Below are 20632 nucleotides of genomic sequence, written 5' to 3'. Positions count from 1 at the left end.
GAACATTACCCGTCATGATATTAAGCTGTACATTCACCTTTGTGAGCCTTGCCATAAGAAGCAAAAAGGTGTCACAAAAGGTGGTGTGGTCAAGCCAATGGTTTTTTCTGAATTCAACTCCCGTTGTCAGGTCGATCTCATCGATTTTCAGTCCCATCCTGACAGAGAGTACAAGTTTATAATGGTGTACCAAGATCATCTCACTAAGTTTGTAGTTCTCAGGGCTCTGAAATCAAAAAGAGCGGAAGAAGTAGCCTACAAGCTCGTCGACATATTTACGTTGCTTGGTGCTCCAACGATTCTGCAGTCCGATAACGGCAGGGAATTTGCAAACAATGTGGTAAGCAGCCTAAAGGAGTATTGGCCCACCTTGAAGATCGTCCATAGTAAGCCGCGCCACTCACAAAGTCAGGGGAGAGTTGAAAGAGCTAATCAGGACATTGAAAATATGCTGTGTGCTTGGATGCAAGATGAAAAAACTAGCTGCTGGAGTGAGGGATTGCGGTTCGTCCAACTTATGAAGAACAGAGCTTTTCATTCTGGGATTCAGAGGTCACCATACGAAGCTCTGTTCGGCTGCAAAGCTAGAGTAGGTCTCTCGACGTCGTCCCTGCCTGACGACGTTTTACAAGACGTAGAGACTGAGGGAGAGCTCGAAAAAATAATAGAGAGCGTACAAATAACACAAACAGCAGGAAGAAAGACGAGATGAATCAATGCAAGAGGCACAGCTCCCTGCAGAAGACATAGCTGAGAATGCAATCCATGATGGAGGAAACCAAAACAGTGATGAAGCCATGGTTATCGAAGAGCCTTCCATTTCCGTGGTTACCGAAAATCCTTCTTCCGCTATCTGTTGCGTCTGATTAAAAGAAACCAGCGGTGCTCATACATGTCGAAAGTGTGGCCGAAACATTCGTGCCATCTGTGGACATTCTCCTAAAGACGATGACGGCGACGAAGTAGAAGGTTATGGGGTTATCATTTTGTGCAATGTTTGCTTCAATATTGAGAAAGCTATAGTATAGTATAGTAAAATGGAATCGAAATCGAACCTTGAGTTTCAGGCCAAAAAAATGAAAAGGGATTCTGACAAAAAAATTCCTCCTGTGCCTTTGGGTGCCACTGTGCGAGTTCCAATTCCCAACGTCGACAAAGGGCGGGGTGACTCACGCAATCTCTTGGCAGTTGTTATGAACGTGACGGAAGATGGCTTTTACCGACTTGGAACTGCACAAGGAATCTTGAAGCAACTCTACGCCAGATCACAATTCACCGTATATGTCCAAAGAACTTAATGAGAATTGAAGACGTTCCTGACCATGAAATACCTCTCCGATCTGCAGCTACTTCTCAGTCCACAGAAAGCGGCCAAGGATTCGTCAGGTGTATGTGCAAGACGAAATGCCAAAATATGAGGTGCCTTTTTGTGAAAAAGAAAATTAAGTGCAATTCAAAATTTCACTCTAGCCTTCCCTGCTGCAACAAGTAGGTCATGCCAGTTCTGCTTTGTGTTTCACCGGTAACAATATTCTGTTCGCATTCTTCTTTAAGTCGTGAAATGTATGTACAAGATCAAAGTGCCAAAATATAAGGTGTTTTTGTGTGAAGAATAAAAGTGAGTACAATTCCACGTGTTACTCCGGCCTTTCTTAGTGTAACAAGTACTTCAATCTCAGTTCTGCTTTCATTGTTTTCCGGTAAGAATATCCTGTGCTTTATTTCGTAGTTTTGTTCTTTCAGCTTCAAATGCGTATTAATTAGTAAAGGCTTCTCATCTTGTGCCCTTTTAACACTTTGCGTAAATGGTACTGGTCATTCTGTATAATGCCTAGGAATCTCATCTTGTGCCCTTTTAACACTTTGCGTAAATGGTACTGGTCATTCTGTATAATGCCTAGGAATTGTATAGAATGCCTAGGAAAAGTATGCAACATTTTCACCAAAAACTTATATTTCCTAGTTTGCCTCTAAACCATCAGATATTCTATACATTACCTAGGCATTCTATACAATACCGGGATTTCACACTTTGCCGAATGCCTAGGAATCTCATCTTGTGGCCTTTTAACACTTTGCGTAAATGGTACTGGTCATTCTGCATAATGCCTAGGAATTGTATAGAATGCCTAGAAAAAGTATGTAACATTTTCACAAAAAACGGGATTTCACACTTTGAATGTAACATATATACTACACTTCCCTCCTCTCTAACATATCTTCCACAAAATACTACAAAACAAACCCCGCTCCACTGTAATCAGTTGTGGAAGCACACCTAAGTTGCATTCTACTACTAAGGTGGGACACCAATGATGAAGCATGTCACCAACTAGGTTGGTCAGTGAACGGTCTTTTAATAAAGACTATTTCCTTTCTTGTGCACTAACCATCGCATATTGAAAATATCTAATCTCAACGTAATGACTACTTTATTTGTTCAGTACTTATACGACAAGGTGATTAGAAGTAACCCCCACCCAAAAAAAACCCCTCTCTTTTTAAGTATCTTCCACAAAACAATAAAAAACAAGCCCGCTCCACTGTAATCAGGTGTTGAAGCACACCTACGTTGCATTCGGCTACTTAGGTGGGACCCCAATGAGGAAACATGTCACCAACTAGGTTGGTGAGGGAGGGGTCTTCTAAAAAAAATGTATTTCCTTTCTTGACCACTTAGCATCGCATCTTGTCAATATTTTATCTCAAAATATTTACTACTTTCTTTGTTGAGAACTTATACCCCAGGGTAATTAGAAGTAACCCCCACCTCAAAAAACCTCTCTTTTAAAGTATTTTACACAAAAAAATAAACAACAATACCCCTCCACTGTAAATCAGGTGTTTTTGAACACACAGAAGTTGCTCCTTTCTTGAACACTTAGCATCGTATCTTGTACATATTTTATCACAACATAATTACTACTGTATTTCCTTTCTTGAACACCTACCATCACATCTTGATTATATTTTATCACAACATAATTACTACTTGCTTTTTTCAGTACTTATACCCCAGTGTAATTAGAAGTAACCCCCATCTAAATAAACCTTGCTTTTTAAGTATCTTCTACGAAATAATACAAAAGAATTTTACTACACTGTGATCAGGTGTTGAAGCACAACTAATTTAGGACCCCAAAGATAAAGCAACTAAGTTGCTGGGTGAGAGGTATTTTAATAAAGACTGTATTTCCTTTCTTAACCAGTTACCTTCTCATCTCGTACATATTTAAAAACTTCATAATTACTATTTTCTTGGTTCTGTACTTAAAGTCCGAAATAATAAAAAACCACCCCCACCAAAAAAAAATCTCTTTATATGTTTCTTCAAGAAACTATTAACAACAATCCTACACCACTGTAATCAATTTCTAAAAAATTACAATAACTAAATATTTTTATATTTTGCAGGAAGAAGCAACCAAAACTATATTTATTGGAGGCCAAGTGACAAAACTTAAGTCGATAACAGTGGATGATACAACTGACTAAAAATAACACTATGGAGAGAGGCAACAGACTTTCCTATACAACTTGGAACGTACTTCATAACTCATTTAACTGTACATGAGTTTAATAGACAAAAAATAATAAATTCGACTCGGCACACACAATTTCAAGTAAGTACAATGAGCAAAAACAAAATAAATGTCTACATTAATTAGAGCTACATACCATGCATACTCTCAAACTTTATCTCATTGGAACAATTTTGGTATGTGCTTTATGAGCAAAGGCCACACCAGTGGAAATGAGACAGTATTACAAAGGACCAGTTAAAAGTGTACACCAATAGCAGAAAGATCAGTAGTTGAAGAAAGCAAGGCTACAGAGATGCAATAAACTGTGGTCATAACAAAACAAGGCCCTGCAGTGGACACATACCTCCATTAAGCCACCAAACACACCACAAGCATCTCTTTATCCTCCTGCCTACCTCCATCGCTCCCTCTATCTCGGTCTCTAACATTTCCCCCTCTTGCTGTCTCCCTCTCTCTTTCTCTCGCTCTGCATGTATCCCTCTGCCTTCCTCCCTCCTTCTGCCTGCCTCCCTATACCTGCCTCCCTCTATCTCTATCTCTCTCCCTCTGTCTCTCTCTCTCCCACACTCTTTCTCTCACACTCTATCTCTTGCTCTTTCCATTGCTTCTCTCTCTCTCTCTCTCTTACCATCTCCCTCCCACACTCCATCTCCCTATCTCTCCCTTTCTATGTTTCTTCCTGTCACACACCATTCTACCTTTCCCTCTCCATATGGTTGCCTGTCTGTTTCCCTCTATCTCCCTCTGACTACCTCCCTCCCTCTGCCTCTCTCCCTCTATCTCCCTCTGTGTCTCTCTTCCTCAGTCTCCCTACCTCTCTCTCTCTTTAGCTACTTCTGTCTCTCTCTCTCTGCCTCCCTCCCTACATCTCCCTATCTTTGCCTTTCTCTATCTCTCCCTCACTCCCCCCAAAAACCTTTCCTCTCCATATCTATCTGTCTCTGTGTCTGTCTTTATCACTGACTATCTCTGCCCCTAGCTCTCAGTCTGCCTCTCTCACCTTCTATCTGCCTCTGCCTTTAAATGTCTCTATCTATTTAAGTCCCTATCTGTGTCTGTAACCTTTCTAATTCTCACACCAAGAGCTTACCAAAAACATTAAACACACATCTCTTTATCCTTCGGTCTCCCTCCATCTCTCCCTCTCTGTTTCCCTCTCTCCCTGTCTCCCTCTCTCTATCTCCCTCTATCTCTCACACTTTCCCCTCTTGCTGCCTCCCTCTCTCTCTCTCTCTCCCTCTATCTCTCACACGTTCCCCTCTTGCTGCCTCCCTCTCTCTCTCTCCCTCTGCCTATCTCCCTCTGTTGCCCTCCCTCTGCCTACCAGTAACTCCCTTCCTCTACCTTCCTGCCTACTATGTGCTTTATGAGAGGCCACACCAGTGGAAATGAAAAAATATTGAAAAGGACCTGTAAAAAGGGTACACGGGTAGGAGTAAGATCCCTATTATAAGAAACCAAGGATACAGAGATACAATAAATGTGGGCATAAGTAAAAGGCCCTTATGTTGTCGCATACCTCCATTAAGTCACCAAACACAGCACACATGTCTCTTAATCCTCCTGTCTGCCTCCAACTCTCCCTCTCGCTCCCACATTTCCCACTCTTACTGTCTCCCTCTCTCTCTCTCTCTCCATCTGCCTACCTCCCTCTGCCTGCCTCCCTATACCTGCCTCCCTATACCTGCCTCCCTCTATATCTCTCCCTCTGTCTCTCGCTCCCTCCCTCTGTCTCTCACTCTTTATCACTATCTATCTCTGCCCCTATCTCCCAGTCTACCTCCCTCTTCTATCAGCCTGTGCCTTTAAATGTCTCTGTCTCTATCTGTGTCTTTCTATCACCTCTAAAAAAACTAAAATAAAAGCCCATAGACCGCCATGAAATCATATCAGGCCGCTAATGGGCCACAGCCAATACTATAAATGCCGATAGTATTTACATTATTAAAACTTTTTTTTACTTCACAGGTAATAGAACCACCTCAGGAGAAGCTGACAATCACAATCTATGGACTTGAAAATACGTCCCAAGAAAAAAGTACTATAACAGTACAAGACACTGAACATTTTAAATCTATGGACATAAGCAATACCATTCTAATGGACTTTCTAAATATAGGAGCAGACATTGACGATTTTGGAGACGCTCTAATGCCATACTTGCCAAAAACATTCAATGTCATGTTTTCCAATGGCTGCATAATAGAAATAATTGAAGATTGTTAACTTGTACATTAAGCAAACATCATAAAAGCGCACAATAAAAATAATATGTTCAAACAATTTTTTTTTATACCTTTGGACTTAATAAAAAACATGTCAACCCCATTTATTTACTGGTTATCAATATGCAAAAAAAAAAAAATAATAACATGTATGCAAATGTATATATACATATGCATACATATGCATCACTCGATAAACATATTCATAAGTACGCACATATATATGTATATATATTCCTACAAATATGCATACATATATATGTACAAATATAGAAATATATAGAAACATATTTATCAATATGTATGAACATACTTGCTCATATGTACTACTAGCTATCTACTAGCCACCCTGTACTACTCACCCTCTATTACTCACCCTCTACTACTCACCCTCTACTACTCACCCCCGACTACTCACCCTCGACTACTCACCCTCGACTACTCACCCTCGACTACTCACCCTTGACTACTCACCCTTGACTACTCACCCTTAACTACTCACCCTCGACTACTCACACTCGACTACTCTCTATTCAACCTCTACTACTCTCTACTCACTCTCTACTACTCTCTACCAGTCTATAATCCTCTATTACTCACTACTCCCTCTCTAATACTCACTCTCTACTACTCGCAATACTCACTATCTACTACTCACTCTCTAATAACTCTAGTACCTACTACTCACTCTACTATCTACTACTCTCTACTGCACTAAAGTACTCTCTACTACTCACAGTCTATGTCTGGTCTCTAATCACTATCTACTGCTCTCTCTCTACTATCTACTACTCACTCTATACTACTCAATCTACTACTCACTACTACTCACTCTACTATCTAATTACTCTCTACTACTGATACTCTCTACTATCCTCTACTACTCTCTAGTACTCTTTGCTACTCTCTACTACTCACTCTCTATTACTCTATACTGCTCTCTTCTACTCTCTCCTACTCACTCTATACTACTCTGCTACTCACTCTCTAATACTGCCTACTCCTCTCTACTCTCTATTACAGTCTACTACTCACTCTATACTATCTACTACTCACTCTCTACTACTACTCTCTAATACTCTCTAGTGCTCACTCTCTACTGCTCACTCTCTACTATGGACTCTACTAATCACACTACTACTCTATTGCTCACACTCTACTACTCTAACACTCTCTACTACCTATTACTACTCTTTGCTACTACCCACTCTCTACTCACTGTCTACTACTCACTCTCTAATACACAATATGCCAAAACAGCGTGATCTTTCTCAAACCCTTTACTCTTTGACTAAAGGCACTAGAGAACAAGCAAAGGAAGCTTTTTTGCTTTGCATTTATTACTGTTATTCAAGATTTCATGCACATCACATGCATATGTATGCATATATATATACATATATATATATGCATATATATGCCTATGCATTTAGAAATATGTATGTGTATATATACATACATTTAGAAACACATATAAATATATATATATATATATATATATATATATATATATACATATATATATATATATATTCACTTAAAAAACCATAGGTTCCACACATGTTATAGTTAGCTGGACATTTCACTCGTAAAAAACCAATGAAATTCCTCCGTTATAGTTAGTGCAGGCAACTATAACTCACGCGACCGCAATCCTCTGCTGATAACGTCAGATATTACATCACTGATGACATATGTGTCTTTATGAAAAATAAATATTTGTAATATATGTATAGCTAAAGATTAATGGAAGAAGACATGGGTAAATAAGTGTCTAAATACAGTGATGTAATATCTGACGTCATCAGCAGAGGATTGCGGTCGCGTGAGTTATAGTTGCCTGCACTAACTATAACGGGGGAATTTCATTGGTTTTTTACGAGTGAAATGTCCAGCTAACTATAACATGTGTGAAACCTATGGTTTTTTAAGTGAATTTGCAAGGTTTTTTAAATACTAATTCGTAACTATAACGTGTGTGAAACCTATGGTTTTTTCAGTGAATATATAAACATATAAATATAATCTGCATATCTATATAAATATAAATTCATGCAAACATATACATATATGCATACATATGCATGGTATGTACATGAAAGTTTGAAAAACTCTAATACAAGCAAAGCTAAAAAGCCACCTAATTACAAACAGAATTGCTTTAACTTAAACAAGGGCGAGACCTATTGTATTTTCAATGCTTGTTTACTTTGATTCCATCAAGAAGGCATTCAGATGTGTCCCACATTTTCCATAAATTCTGAATGGTACCACTCTAGTTGCTCATTAGATCACTGTAGTAAAGCTACTGCTCACCAGGGAAGTCTGCTGCTGGTATTGAAAGTGCATGTTTCAGTCTGCATGTCAGAATTTTTTAATGAAATAGAAGAGGATTTGATAAGTCACTCAAAATGTTCCCTAATTTTTCTTTTTTCCTCACTAATCATAATTTCTATGGCAAAATGAACCTCCTCATTGTGTTCCTTTTAAATTAAACTACTCACTCTCTACTACTCACTCGCTACTACTTTCTACTACTCACTCTCTACTACTCTCTACTACTCTACTACTCTTTACTACTCACTCTCTACTACTCACTCTCTACTACTCACTCTCTACTACTCTCTACTACTCTCTACCACTCACTCTCTACTACTCACTCTCTACTACTCTCTACTACTCTCTCTACTACTCTCTCTACTACTCCCTCTCTACTACTCCCTCTCTACTACTCCCTCTCTACTACTCTCTCTCTACTACTCTCTCTCTACTACTCTCTCTCTACTACTCTCTCTCTACTACTCTCTACTACTCACTCTCTACTACTCACTCTCTACTACTCACTACTACTCACTCTCTACTACTCACTCTCTACTACTCACTCTCTACTACTCACTCTCTACTACTCACTCTACTACTCACTCTACTACTCTCTCTGCTACTCACTTTCTACTACTCTCTACTACTCACTCTCTACTACTCACTCTCTACTACTCACTCTCTACTACTCACTCTCTACTACTCACTCTACTACTCTCTCTGCTACTCACTTTCTACTACTCTCTACTACTCACTCTCTACTACTCACTCTCTACTACTCACTCTCTACTACTCACTCTACTACTCTCTACTACTCACTCTACTACTCACTCTCTACTACTCACTCTCTCCTACTCCCTACTGCTCACTCTCTACTACTCCCTACTACTCACTCTCTACTACTCACTCTCTACTACTCTCTACTACTCAGTTCAGTTCAAATATCTTTATTCGAATGTAAACATTACATTCATAAAAGTACATTTTTAAAAACATACAGACATAACATATTCCATTGATATAAGATAAAAGAAAACCATCCATTTCATCTAAGAGACGCAAAATAATGTGCGAGAGTATTGTAGAACCAGATTAACACATAAAATGCAACAAGTTAAAAATATAAATAATTGTACAGAGTTAAAAAAGGGTTAAAAGTGCAACGATAGTAGCAGCATAATTAACCTTCCATACTTTTCCTGAAAGTAATAGCTAGTTTCAAAAAGCTACATACAAACAAAGTACAGTCACAATTCAGGAGTTGGAGGTAATAAAGTGCTGGTTTGATCTGGGTGAATTGTAGATCTTTTAAACAAGGCTTTAAATACAACTTCCGAGGTACTAAATAATAAGGACAAACAAATAAGAAGTGTGCCAAATCTTGCGGAGACTTCCCGTCGCAGCCGCAAGCAGGTAACACTTGACCTCGGTGGGCTCCTCTTGGTGTTGCCAACAGGAGATGAAATAAGTCAAAACGGAACCTTATCAGGAGATAACGTTCATACCCAGACATAGGCCAGGATAGATATGGTTCCATTTGAGGACCTGTTTTAAGTAGGGCGTGTTTCCTTACACTGTCTTTCATCAACTCGCCCTCCTCCCGGGCAAGATATCTAGTAGACATGAATGTCTTTTTCACAAAAATTACATCAGCTTTGGTTATAGAATTTGGGGATGAGAACAAATCCGGCCGTCCCATTTCAGTGAGGCGGTCGTTAATGTACCTCAGCCACGGAACCTTGAACCTACCTTCCCAGGTTAGAGCTTCTTCTAATATAGCATGAGTGAGAGGTATATCGTCATTTAGCCAGGAGTTCAGCCAACATAATAGGGGATTTGCTGCTATTCTGTCACTCAGGAATGGTACACCTAATTCCTCGTGTACCGAGGTATTGAGGCTGCCCCTTGGCAGCCTCAATACCTTCTTTAAGAAGTTATTTTCTGCAACCTCCAGGGCTCGTGTCTGGCAGTAGCCCCATATCTCACTGCCATAACAGGCGATGGCAACACTTTTGGCTTGATATAGTTTGAGCAAGGCGGCCACTGGGCTATTGCCCATTTTTCTTGCAAAGCCAAGTATTGCTGCATTGACACGTATTACTTCGCCCTTCTTTTTAGCAACAGCTGGGCCCCACTCTAGTTGGTCGTCGAGGAGGACCCCGAGGTATGAGAAGGTTTTGGAATTTGGAATTCTTTCCCCATTTGTATAAAAAGAATTAGGTTTACGCGACCCCTGGCCTATTTTCATAGTATAGGACTTTGAGTTATTGATACTTAAGCCTCTAAACTCCATAAATTCAAAGAAAGAATTCAGAAGTTTTTGGAGACCAATTGCGGTCCTTGAGATAAGGACAGCGTCGTCCGCATAGAGTAAGACTGGGACACCTTTTCTGCCTACATAGGGGTAGTCTGCACCTATTCTCAACAAACAGTCCTCCAACTCATTTATGTACAAATTGAAGAGAAATGGTGCTAGAATACATCCTTGGCGGACGCCCCTATTTATTCTGATGTCCCCTGTCACCTTCAGGTCTTGGGAGTAACGGACGTTGGCTCTTGTATCTGAGTGCAAATCGATCAGGACATGAATTAAGTTCTGATCAATGCCCATTTTTAACATAATGTCCCATAATTTACCTCTGTCCACACAGTCAAATGCGGACGATAGGTCCATGAAAGCCATGTGTATGGTTCCCTGGCGGGCTAGAGTGTATTTGCTTACAATTAAATATAGGTTCAGACACTGGGTTACTGTTGAGTGGCCAGGTCTGAAGCCGTATTGTATTGAAGATAGAATATTTTTCTCGTTTGCCCATGTTGTAAGTCTGTTCAAAATCACACCCCCTACCACTTTTGCTACAGAGTTAATTAAGGATATTGGCCTGTAGCATAACGGGCTACCACGATCACCCTTTTTGAACACAGGGACGATAGTTGATTGTCCCCAGGATTTTGGGCACCCAGAAATTGCAGCTGCATTTATTACATTCGTAAGGATAGGAGCCCATAGCCCGATACAGGATTTAAAAAGATCCGGAGGAAGGCCGTCCGGACCTGGTGCCTTATTACTAGTTAAGCCTTGGATTGCCTTTTCTACTTCGTTGACTGAGAAACAAGGAGAATTCTCCATTGAGGTTAAGAAGTCATAATCTGAAAGTTGATCATGGCTTTTAAAAATTGCACTGAAATGGGACACCCAATCTGCCTCTGGGATGTTTGTGCCTATTGCAGTATCACTTGGGTTGTCAAACAGAGGTTTGTTGACAATCTCCCAAAATTTGCTGCTATTTCCCAGGACAGTTGGGTCAAGCAGGGACTCCCAGATATTGGCCTTAATTTCCTTTTTCCGCTTATCTAATGTTTTTTTATAAATAAAGCGGAGGATCTTGATTTCGCCTGGATCTCTAGGTTTGATTTTTAACGCCTTTCTTAGGTCTCTGCTTGCCACGGAGCATGCGTGATCAAACCATTTAGGGTAACTATCAACTTGCCCTTTCACTGGAACTAATAACATAGAGCTTACTATTAACGCTACACCTTCAAAAGTGGCTAAAATTTGCTTTGGGGACATAGAAGTTGAGACACAGGTCGCTAATTCCTCACCACATAACTTGTTAATATCATTGTAGAGATTTTCTTGATTTACCCTATGCCATTTCAAGCGACGTTTACCATTTGTACATTGTAAAATGCCCCTATCTTTACATTGTTTACGTAATTCAAATATACCCCCATTCAAGTTAATAGAAATGGGGTTGTGATCACTATAAATATTCATGTGAATAGTAAAGCAGGAGGTCTGATTAACAAGGTCAACAGATAATAATATGTGGTCAATAAAAGACCCGTAACGAGACCCTTTAAACGTCGGGACATCGAAAATTTTGGATTCTGGGACCAAGGACATGGCTACAAACAAGTTATTTTCATTAAGTAGATCATTAAGAAAAGAGCCACGTCTAGTATGATCAAAGTGAAAACCATCCATGCTGTTACACCCAAGGGATCCCATTGGGGTATCTCGAGGGTTACCGCATGGATGTACGTTGAAGTCACCTACAATCAATACTTTACAAGGTAATATGCCTGATCCTTCTTTCAACATTTCATTCAACAACAATATGTTACATTCCCCTTGACTAGATGTGGCGTTATAAAAATTGACTAAAGTCAAAGCATTTTTGCCTCTCGTCAGTACAAGCACTTGAAAGTTGCTATTTACATATTGGTGATTAGTTATATCACAAGAAAGGGCCAAGTTTATAAAAATGGCCAGGCCCCCTTTTGCTCTGCCGCTAGTTGAGGGGGATGCTGGCCTAAGGAAGCTTTGATACCCTTCAATGAAGGCAATATTTTCTTCCAGCCATGTTACTCTCTCTCTACTACTCTCTCTACTACTCCCTCTCTATTACTCCCTCTCTACTACTCCCTCTCTACTACTCACTCTCTACTACTCTCTCTCTACTACTCTCTACTACTCACTCTCTACTACTCACTCTCTACTACTCACTCTCTACTACTCACTCTCTACTACTCTCTCTACTACTCTCTCTGCTACTCACTACTACTCACTCTCTACTACTCACTCTCTACTACTCACTCTCTACTACTCTCTCTATTACTCCCTCTCTACTACTCCCTCTCTACTACTCACTCTCTACTACTCACTCTCTACTACTCTCTCTCTACTACTCTCTACTACTCACTCTCTACTACTCACTCTCTACTACTCACTCTCTACTACTCACTCTCTACTACTCTCTCTACTACTCTCTCTGCTACTCACTACTACTCACTCTCTACTACTCACTCTCTACTACTCACTCTCTACTACTCTCTCTGCTACTCACTTTCTACTACTCTCTACTACTCACTCTCTACTACTCACTCTCTACTACTCACTCTCTACTACTCACTCTCTACTACTCACTCTCTACTACTCACTCTCTACTACTCACTCTCTACTACTCACTTTCTACTACTCTCTACTACTCACTCTCTACTACTCACTCTCTACTACTCACTCTCTACTACTCACTCTACTACTCTACTACTCTCTACTACTCTCTACTACTCACTCTACTACTCCCTACTACTCACTCTCTACTACTCCCTACTACTCACTCTACTACTCACTCTCTACTACTCACTCTCTACTACTCTCTACTACTCACTCTCTACTACTCTCTACTACTCACTCTCTACTACTCTCTACTACTCACTCTCTACTTCTCCACTACTCTCTACTAATCACTCTCTACTAATCACTCTCTACTACTCACTCTGTACTACTCACTCTGTACTACTCTCTACTACTCATTCTCTCTACTACTCATACTCTCTACTACTCACTCTCTACTACTCACTCTCTACTACTCACTCTCTACTACTCACTCTCTACTACTCACTCTCTACTACTCGCTCTCTACTACACTCTCTACTACTCACTCTCTACTACTCACTCTCTACTACTCACTCTCTACTACTCACTCTCTACTACTCACTCTACTACTCATTCTCTACTACTCATTCTCTACTACTCTCTCTCTGCTACTCAGTCTCCACTACTCACTCTTTACTACTCTCTACTACTCACTCTCTAATACTCACTCTCTACTACTCCCTCTACTACTCACTCTCTACTACTCTCTACTACTCCCTCTCTACTACTCTCTACTACTCACTCGCTACTACTCTCTACTACTCACTCTCTACTACTCACTACTACTCTCTCCTACTCACTCTCTGCTACTCTCTCTACTACTCTCTACTACTCTCTACTACTCTCTCTACTACTCTCTACTCTCTATTACTCATCCTCTACTCTCTACCTCTCTACCTTTCTCTACCTCTCTCTCTACTACTCTCTACCTCTCTACCTCTACCTCTACGTCTCTACCTCTACATCTCTACCTCTCTCTACCTCTCTCTACACGCACACATATGCACATATATGCATTTATATATATGTATGTGTATATATATATATATATATATGTATATACATACATATATAAACATATATATAATCTGCATATCTATATAAATACAAATATAAATGCCTGCATACATATGCAGATATGCATCTTATTTACATGAAATTTTGAAAAACAATAATAAAAGCAAAGCTAAAAAGCCACCTAATTACAAACAGAATTGCTTTAACTTAAACGAGGGCGAGACCTATTGCATTTTCGATGCTTGTTTACTTTGGTTCCATCAAGAAGGCATTCAGATGTGACACATTTGCCATAAATTCTGAATGGTAGCACTCTAGTTCCTCATTAGATCACTGTAGTAAAGCTACTGCTCACCAGGGACGTCTGCTGCTGGTATTCAAAGTGCATGTTTCAGTCTGCATGTCAGAACTTTTTAATGAAATAGAAGAGGATTTGAGAAGTCAAAATGTGCCCTAAGTTTTCTTTCTGCAGCACTAGTCATAATTTCTATGGCAAAATCAACCCCCTCATTTTGTTCCTTTGCAAATGAAATGTTTTAAATGTTACCACTTTATTCCAATCAAGATGGCTGCAGGTGTGCCATACCTTTGTCATAAGTAAGACTGTTAGCGCTCTAGTTGTTCTTTAAAACACTCTGGGATTTCTGTCATTGGGCTATACTTGGGCTACATCTCGGTGATATTTGTGCTACATTTGGGCTCTTTTGTCTCTGGTGGCCATCTTGGGAGACTTGTTATGAAGTTTCCTAATTTCCTCATTTACTGCAGTCTCCTCAGTAGGCATACTGTCAGTTTTTTACTTTGATTCAATGAAGAAGGCATTCAGATGTGTCACACATTTGCCATAAATTCAGAATGTTAGCACTCTAGTTGCTCATTAGATCACTGTAGTAAAGCTACTGCTCACCAGGGAAGTCTGCTGCTGGTACTGAAAGTGCATGTTTCAGTCTGCATGTCAGAATTCTTTAATGAAATAGAAGAGGATTTGAGAAGTCACTCAAAATGTGCCCTAATTTTTCTTTCTGCAGCACTAATCATACATTCTATGGCAAAATGAACCCACTCATTTTGTTCCTTTTTAAATTAAATGTTTTAAATGTTACCACTTTATTCCAATCAAGATGGCTTCAGGTGTGCCATACCTTTGTCATAAGTAAGACTGTTAGCGCTCTAGTTGTTCTTTGGAACACTCTGGGAAGCTGCAGTAGAACACAAAGGAATCAACTGACAGTCTCTGCCCTTGTTGGATGTACATGTTTTACTGAGAATGTCAGACTTCATTCTCACATGACTGAGAAAGATAATGTGAATTTACAGAAAATATGCTCTCAGTTTAGCTTATAGATCACCTTCCAAACCTCTGTGGGAAAAGCATGTGAAAATAGTTTTCTCTCAAAGATGATTCATGATATCCCAGCATAAGGCTTTTTCACATGGTAAAATCACCTTAGAACATACCACAATTCCTAAAATGAGTATGGTACCATCAACAAATGATTTATAATGTAACTAAAGTCTTAAAACCTTCTATTAACTGCAATGCTTTTTAATGAGGTGCTATCATGTATATTGGTCCCAAGATGGCTGCCAACACTTCTTGGATGAAGTGCTGACAGCCAATCAGATCTCACAATGAGATGTGTGGTTAGGCTCCGCCCAGATATGTATATGATTTTACTTTTGATTTTCTCAGGAACTACTGAGCGGATTTACACCATATATGCAAAAGGCACATGCCTGACCTGAGGACTACCTCTTTGCCAAATGTCAAGTAATTCTGTTTAGCCGTTCTGGCTGTAGCTGTGTCTAAAGGTCCTATGGAAAAATGCATGGGGAAAACGCGTTTTGGGACCCCCCTTTTTTCTCGGCCCCCGCTTGACGAATCACCCCGAGACTTTCAGGGTAGGAGCTGAACGGAGCGCCCCATTAGTTTTGAAAATTTCGCGAGGATTCGTCAACCGGTGCCAAAGTTATTCAAAATCGAATTTTGAGATTTCCTATGGAAACTAGGTTGTAACTATAACTATCTACTGGCGACCGCCAGTAGATAATACACACATCTGCATATCTATATTAATACAAATATTAATGCGTGCATAAATATACATATATACATATGCATGTTATGGACATGAAAGTATGAAAAACACTAATAGAAGCAACGCTAAAAAACAGAATAAATACAAACAGAATTGCTTTAACTTTAATAAAGACGAGACCTATTGCATTTTTAATGCTTGTCCTTTAATGCCATTCTTTATGGACAAGACATTTCTGCAAAACGTCCCCCTGCTGTGTGGAGACTTAAACTGTGCTAAAGAGGCCTTATAGGATGCACGAAATCTGTTTCTTTACCTCCATAAAGATATGGATACTAAAGCATGTAGAAATCTTTTTCTTGATAAAGTCATGACTTATGTACATGTAGATCGTGCTACTCTGGGACTGGAAGAAGCTAACGCTTTGTGGCACATTAAAAACTGGAAAGGTGGGTCACTTAAACATGTCTCTAAATAAACTGATGGACTTTGCGTTTTGCCTTGCCACCAGGCCATAAGGATTGGCATTTGTATAGACCATCAATAAAATGTATTAGTTCACTTTAGGGGGGTGGGTGAAACACCATGATTGATAAAAACTTTATTTCAAAAAATAAATTTAAAGCCAGAGATACTTATTTTATCATACCTTGCACTGTGTAAGATGCTGTTTGCAATTAATGCACAGAGCAGACAAGCACACAGTGCCAACAGCCTGCATAGCGGAGCGTAATTCAAAGTGTACTTCGCGTAGCTATGCATAGTGCTACTACGCTAACTACGCCCAGGGTTACTTTACATACCTATCTCCGGAGTTATTCCTGCCTGCTCGCAGCCAGCTACCAAGGGTTAGGCCAGGGGCTAATGTATTGAGACCTTGACTGGACCTTATATTGCGTTGGTGGCCTTATTGGTAGTGGTAGGTGCATACTTGGTGTGGATACGTACTTGTTTTTACATTACACAATACAGTAAAGTAAGTTGAGATCTTTAAAAATAGGCTAAATTGACTTAGAGCAATACTTTACATTTTTTAAATTTTGACTAAATCAGATTTTGAATTTTCTAAATTTGTCTATTTCTGAATTGTAAAGTTTGTGTGACCCAAAACTAGGGATACCATGGATCTGGTTCTAACTGAACTGAATAATCTTACAGTGGCTGAGCTTAGGGTTCAGTGTAGTTCCAGTGAGCTACCTAATAGCAACAAGATCAGGAAGGCAGAGTTAATTAGGTCCCTTAAGGACTGGGCACAGACAGCTACAGAGAAGGAAGGGGAGGGTGACACCTCCAATCACCCCCAGGAGGTGGATGATAACACCTGCTCCATTTCTTCTAGTACCAGGTTCATCCTTCCAGCTAATGGGGGGAGGAAAGGCTCCTCCACTGAGGACCCAGATAGGGCCTTCAGAAGGCAAAAGATTGAGGCTCAGTTAGCTTCCATAGCCCTGGAAGAGAAGAAGTTAGAACTAGCTAGAAAGACGTGGGTGGAGGCAAAAGTAAGAAGATATGGTGGCAGCGGCAATAAAGAAGGTGCTGAGATGCACAGGAGTAGTGAGTTTAATTCCAGGCTTCCCAACGGAATAGTTCCCATGTACACCAAAAGGGATAATGACGAATGGCTGACTGCATTTGAAACAGGCCTTGCAATGAGAGAGGTGTGCTTTAAGTATCAGGGCTCACTCCTGTGGGAACTGATCCCAGTAGCTGGGAGGGATAGACTCCAGACCCTAAAGGGAGATGAGGCAAAATCTAACTCCCACATGAGGCAATGTTTAGCCAAGAAATTTGGTCTGACTCCGGTGCAGTAGAGGGTGAAACTAAGGGACACACAGAAAGTTAACACACAGTCCTGAGTGGACTTTGTGGACATCTCAGTTAAGACACTAGAGGGCTAGATTAATATTAACCAAGTGAGGTGCTGCATAATTTATTGTTGAAAGAGTACATCCTGACTCATTGTACACAAGAGAAGGTATGCCAATACCGGGTGGACTCTAATCTGTCTAGCCTTAGAGAGCTGAGGGAACTAGCTGATGAGTGGTTGAGAACCTGGGTTTCAAATCAGCACCAAGAGGGTGATCAGAAGAAGGGAGGACAGGTCCCCCCAAGGTGAAAGCCCAGGTGCATGAAGGTCAAAAACAGAACGAGTCCTCACAAGGCCCATATAAATCTGCGCAAGGAAGAGAGGCCTCAGCCACTCCAACTTCAAGGGGAGTGTGTATCAAAGAAAGTCTTGGAACCCTGTAAAGGTAGGGAAGGTCTTTAATCTCTCAAGGGTGGGGAGGTGTTTCGACTGTAATCGGCCAGGACACAAAAGAGGAGATGCTGTCTGCACAAAGAAGCTCTCCAGTGATGGGCAGTCCCAGGATATTGCCAGCAAAGGGCTGGGGTCGAGATTGTCACAGAGAAGGGGAAAGGTCTGACAGAGGCAAGCTTAATGTCCTTGGATGGGGTGGAAATTGCAACCCTGGCCCCATTGCCTCCCAGCATAGAGAGGTATAGGGCACTGAACTTAAATCAATGGAACTGAGGTTGAGGCTTTGAGAGATACCGGAGCCAGTGTGACTATGGTCACAGAGAAACTGGTTTCCCCTGGGCTGACCATACCTAGTATGCATCACCAGGTAGAACACAAATGGAGGGCCAGGGGAGATTTAAAGACAAGCAGGAGTCACCATCCTCACAAATAATATTAACAACAAAAATGGACGCCTGGGTCTGATGAAAGAAGGAAGATGAAAAGGAGAGAATTGGTGTCACTCTACAGTCTGGGGTATTCCCTTTCAGGACGAATTCCCTCACCCACCAGAGGTGGCATGCTTCATCATAGGGAACCTCCTCACACAGTGATGGCTAGCCATGGTGTGGCCTACAACCCCCATACTAACGGGAGGAGTTTAGGGATGTTTTCAGAGGTACAATAAATACCTTCCTAATGAGTATGATGTGGTGAGGGAGCAGCAGGTCGTGACAGAAAGGTATGTGGTTTAAAACTGGCTCCAAGGTACGCAATACTATTTATTCCTGCACCCCTGGGTCGGAATTACAAGCAAGCAGATGGTCTAGTGGGTGTAGTTATGTCCGCTTGTTTTTCCAAGAAGGTAGGTCAACATGTTTCTGCCCATAACCCTCCTTAGAGGCGTTGCAACATTCTTCAGGACCGATATGATGAATGCGGCTGCTTACATTCTAAAGTGTCAGAAAAAGCATATTTATAAAAATACAATACAACCAGTGGTCCAAATATTGGTATAGAGTCGGGATCCACTGGTGGTTTCCTGCAAGAGATGTTATAAAAGTGTTATGCATATATTGCAGTGTAGTTTCTATCTCCCTTATAGGCTCTGCGCATTGGAATAATATACACTATAGTTTTTGCATAGGACTAAGGTCAGTATGCTCCTATCGAGTAAATTAAACTTAATTACTTGTGTATGCCAGCTAACTCAGAGGTCACTAGAAACTTCAACCGCATAAACATGACAACTTTGTTTCCCTTAGAATCGGAACGCGTCTCAGAATCGTGGAAACAATAGAAAACAGTTTCACTCGGTCAATCGTGCATGCTTAGTTTCCTCAGAGTTACACAGAAATAGATAGATGGGCGTTTCAATAAAAGGTGTTTATTGAACAGTCTTGTTTGTTGTGTAAGAGATATGAGCGGTTACAATCATTAGACAGTAAGCGAGATATAATACGCACAGTGTAAGCAGTAAGATGAAATAATACTGCAATAGCATTGTCTTTTAGCTATGACATATATTCATATATACATACATAAATAACACAGGCTAAAAAGTGAATACTCGTCTGGTGCTTCTAAATAGTTCTACCACGGTGTACCTAACATAAGTGTAGTACGAGGTCAAAGTAGGTGCTTAGTCCCTCTAGGTTTTAGTCTGCTCCATACCTTTTGAATGAGAGAGGTGGGAATCTCTTTCCGGGTCTCAAACTCTAACTCCCCGCGAAGGGAGTCAGAACACTGGAAGCTGGATTCTCTGCAAGCAGGGATGACAGCATCTGGTCAGTGCATCAGGCCGGGATATGGTCTCTTCCGAACTTGCTGTGGCGAACGTGCAGTCAAGTTGTGCCGAGCCGTGCCGTGGTTTGCCATGGTAAGGGAAGGTATATTTATACCTGGAAGGTGCTTAGGAATGCTAGCATTGACGTAAAGTCAGGCAGAGGAAGACATCATGGATGAACCCCTATGGAACAGTAGTTCATACATAATAGATGAGTTCTTGGAGAAATCAATAATCCTAGCTAGGGAAAGTCCCGATGGCTATTGGGTCTGGTTTCTAAGAACTCGTTGTGACGTGGGATGGACGGATGTAGGTGACCATGCCTATATTTGGATAGCATGGCTAATGCCTAAATAAGAACTGGGATTCTATGCCTAAATAAGGGCAATGCGAATTGTGCCTATATAAGGACATGATTCAGGGGAACCTATGTACAGGCATCTAAATCGAAACACAACAATATACCTTATATGGCATATCAGGGTACCAAACAATTCCCAAATAGCAGTGATACAACTCA

The sequence above is a fragment of the Triturus cristatus genome, chromosome 2_2, assembly GCF_964204655.1.
Source record: "Triturus cristatus chromosome 2_2, aTriCri1.1, whole genome shotgun sequence".
In the NCBI taxonomy this organism is placed as follows: Eukaryota; Metazoa; Chordata; class Amphibia; order Caudata; family Salamandridae; genus Triturus; species Triturus cristatus.
The sequence above is the reverse complement of the archived record's forward strand: the minus strand, read 5'-3'. Positions refer to the sequence as shown.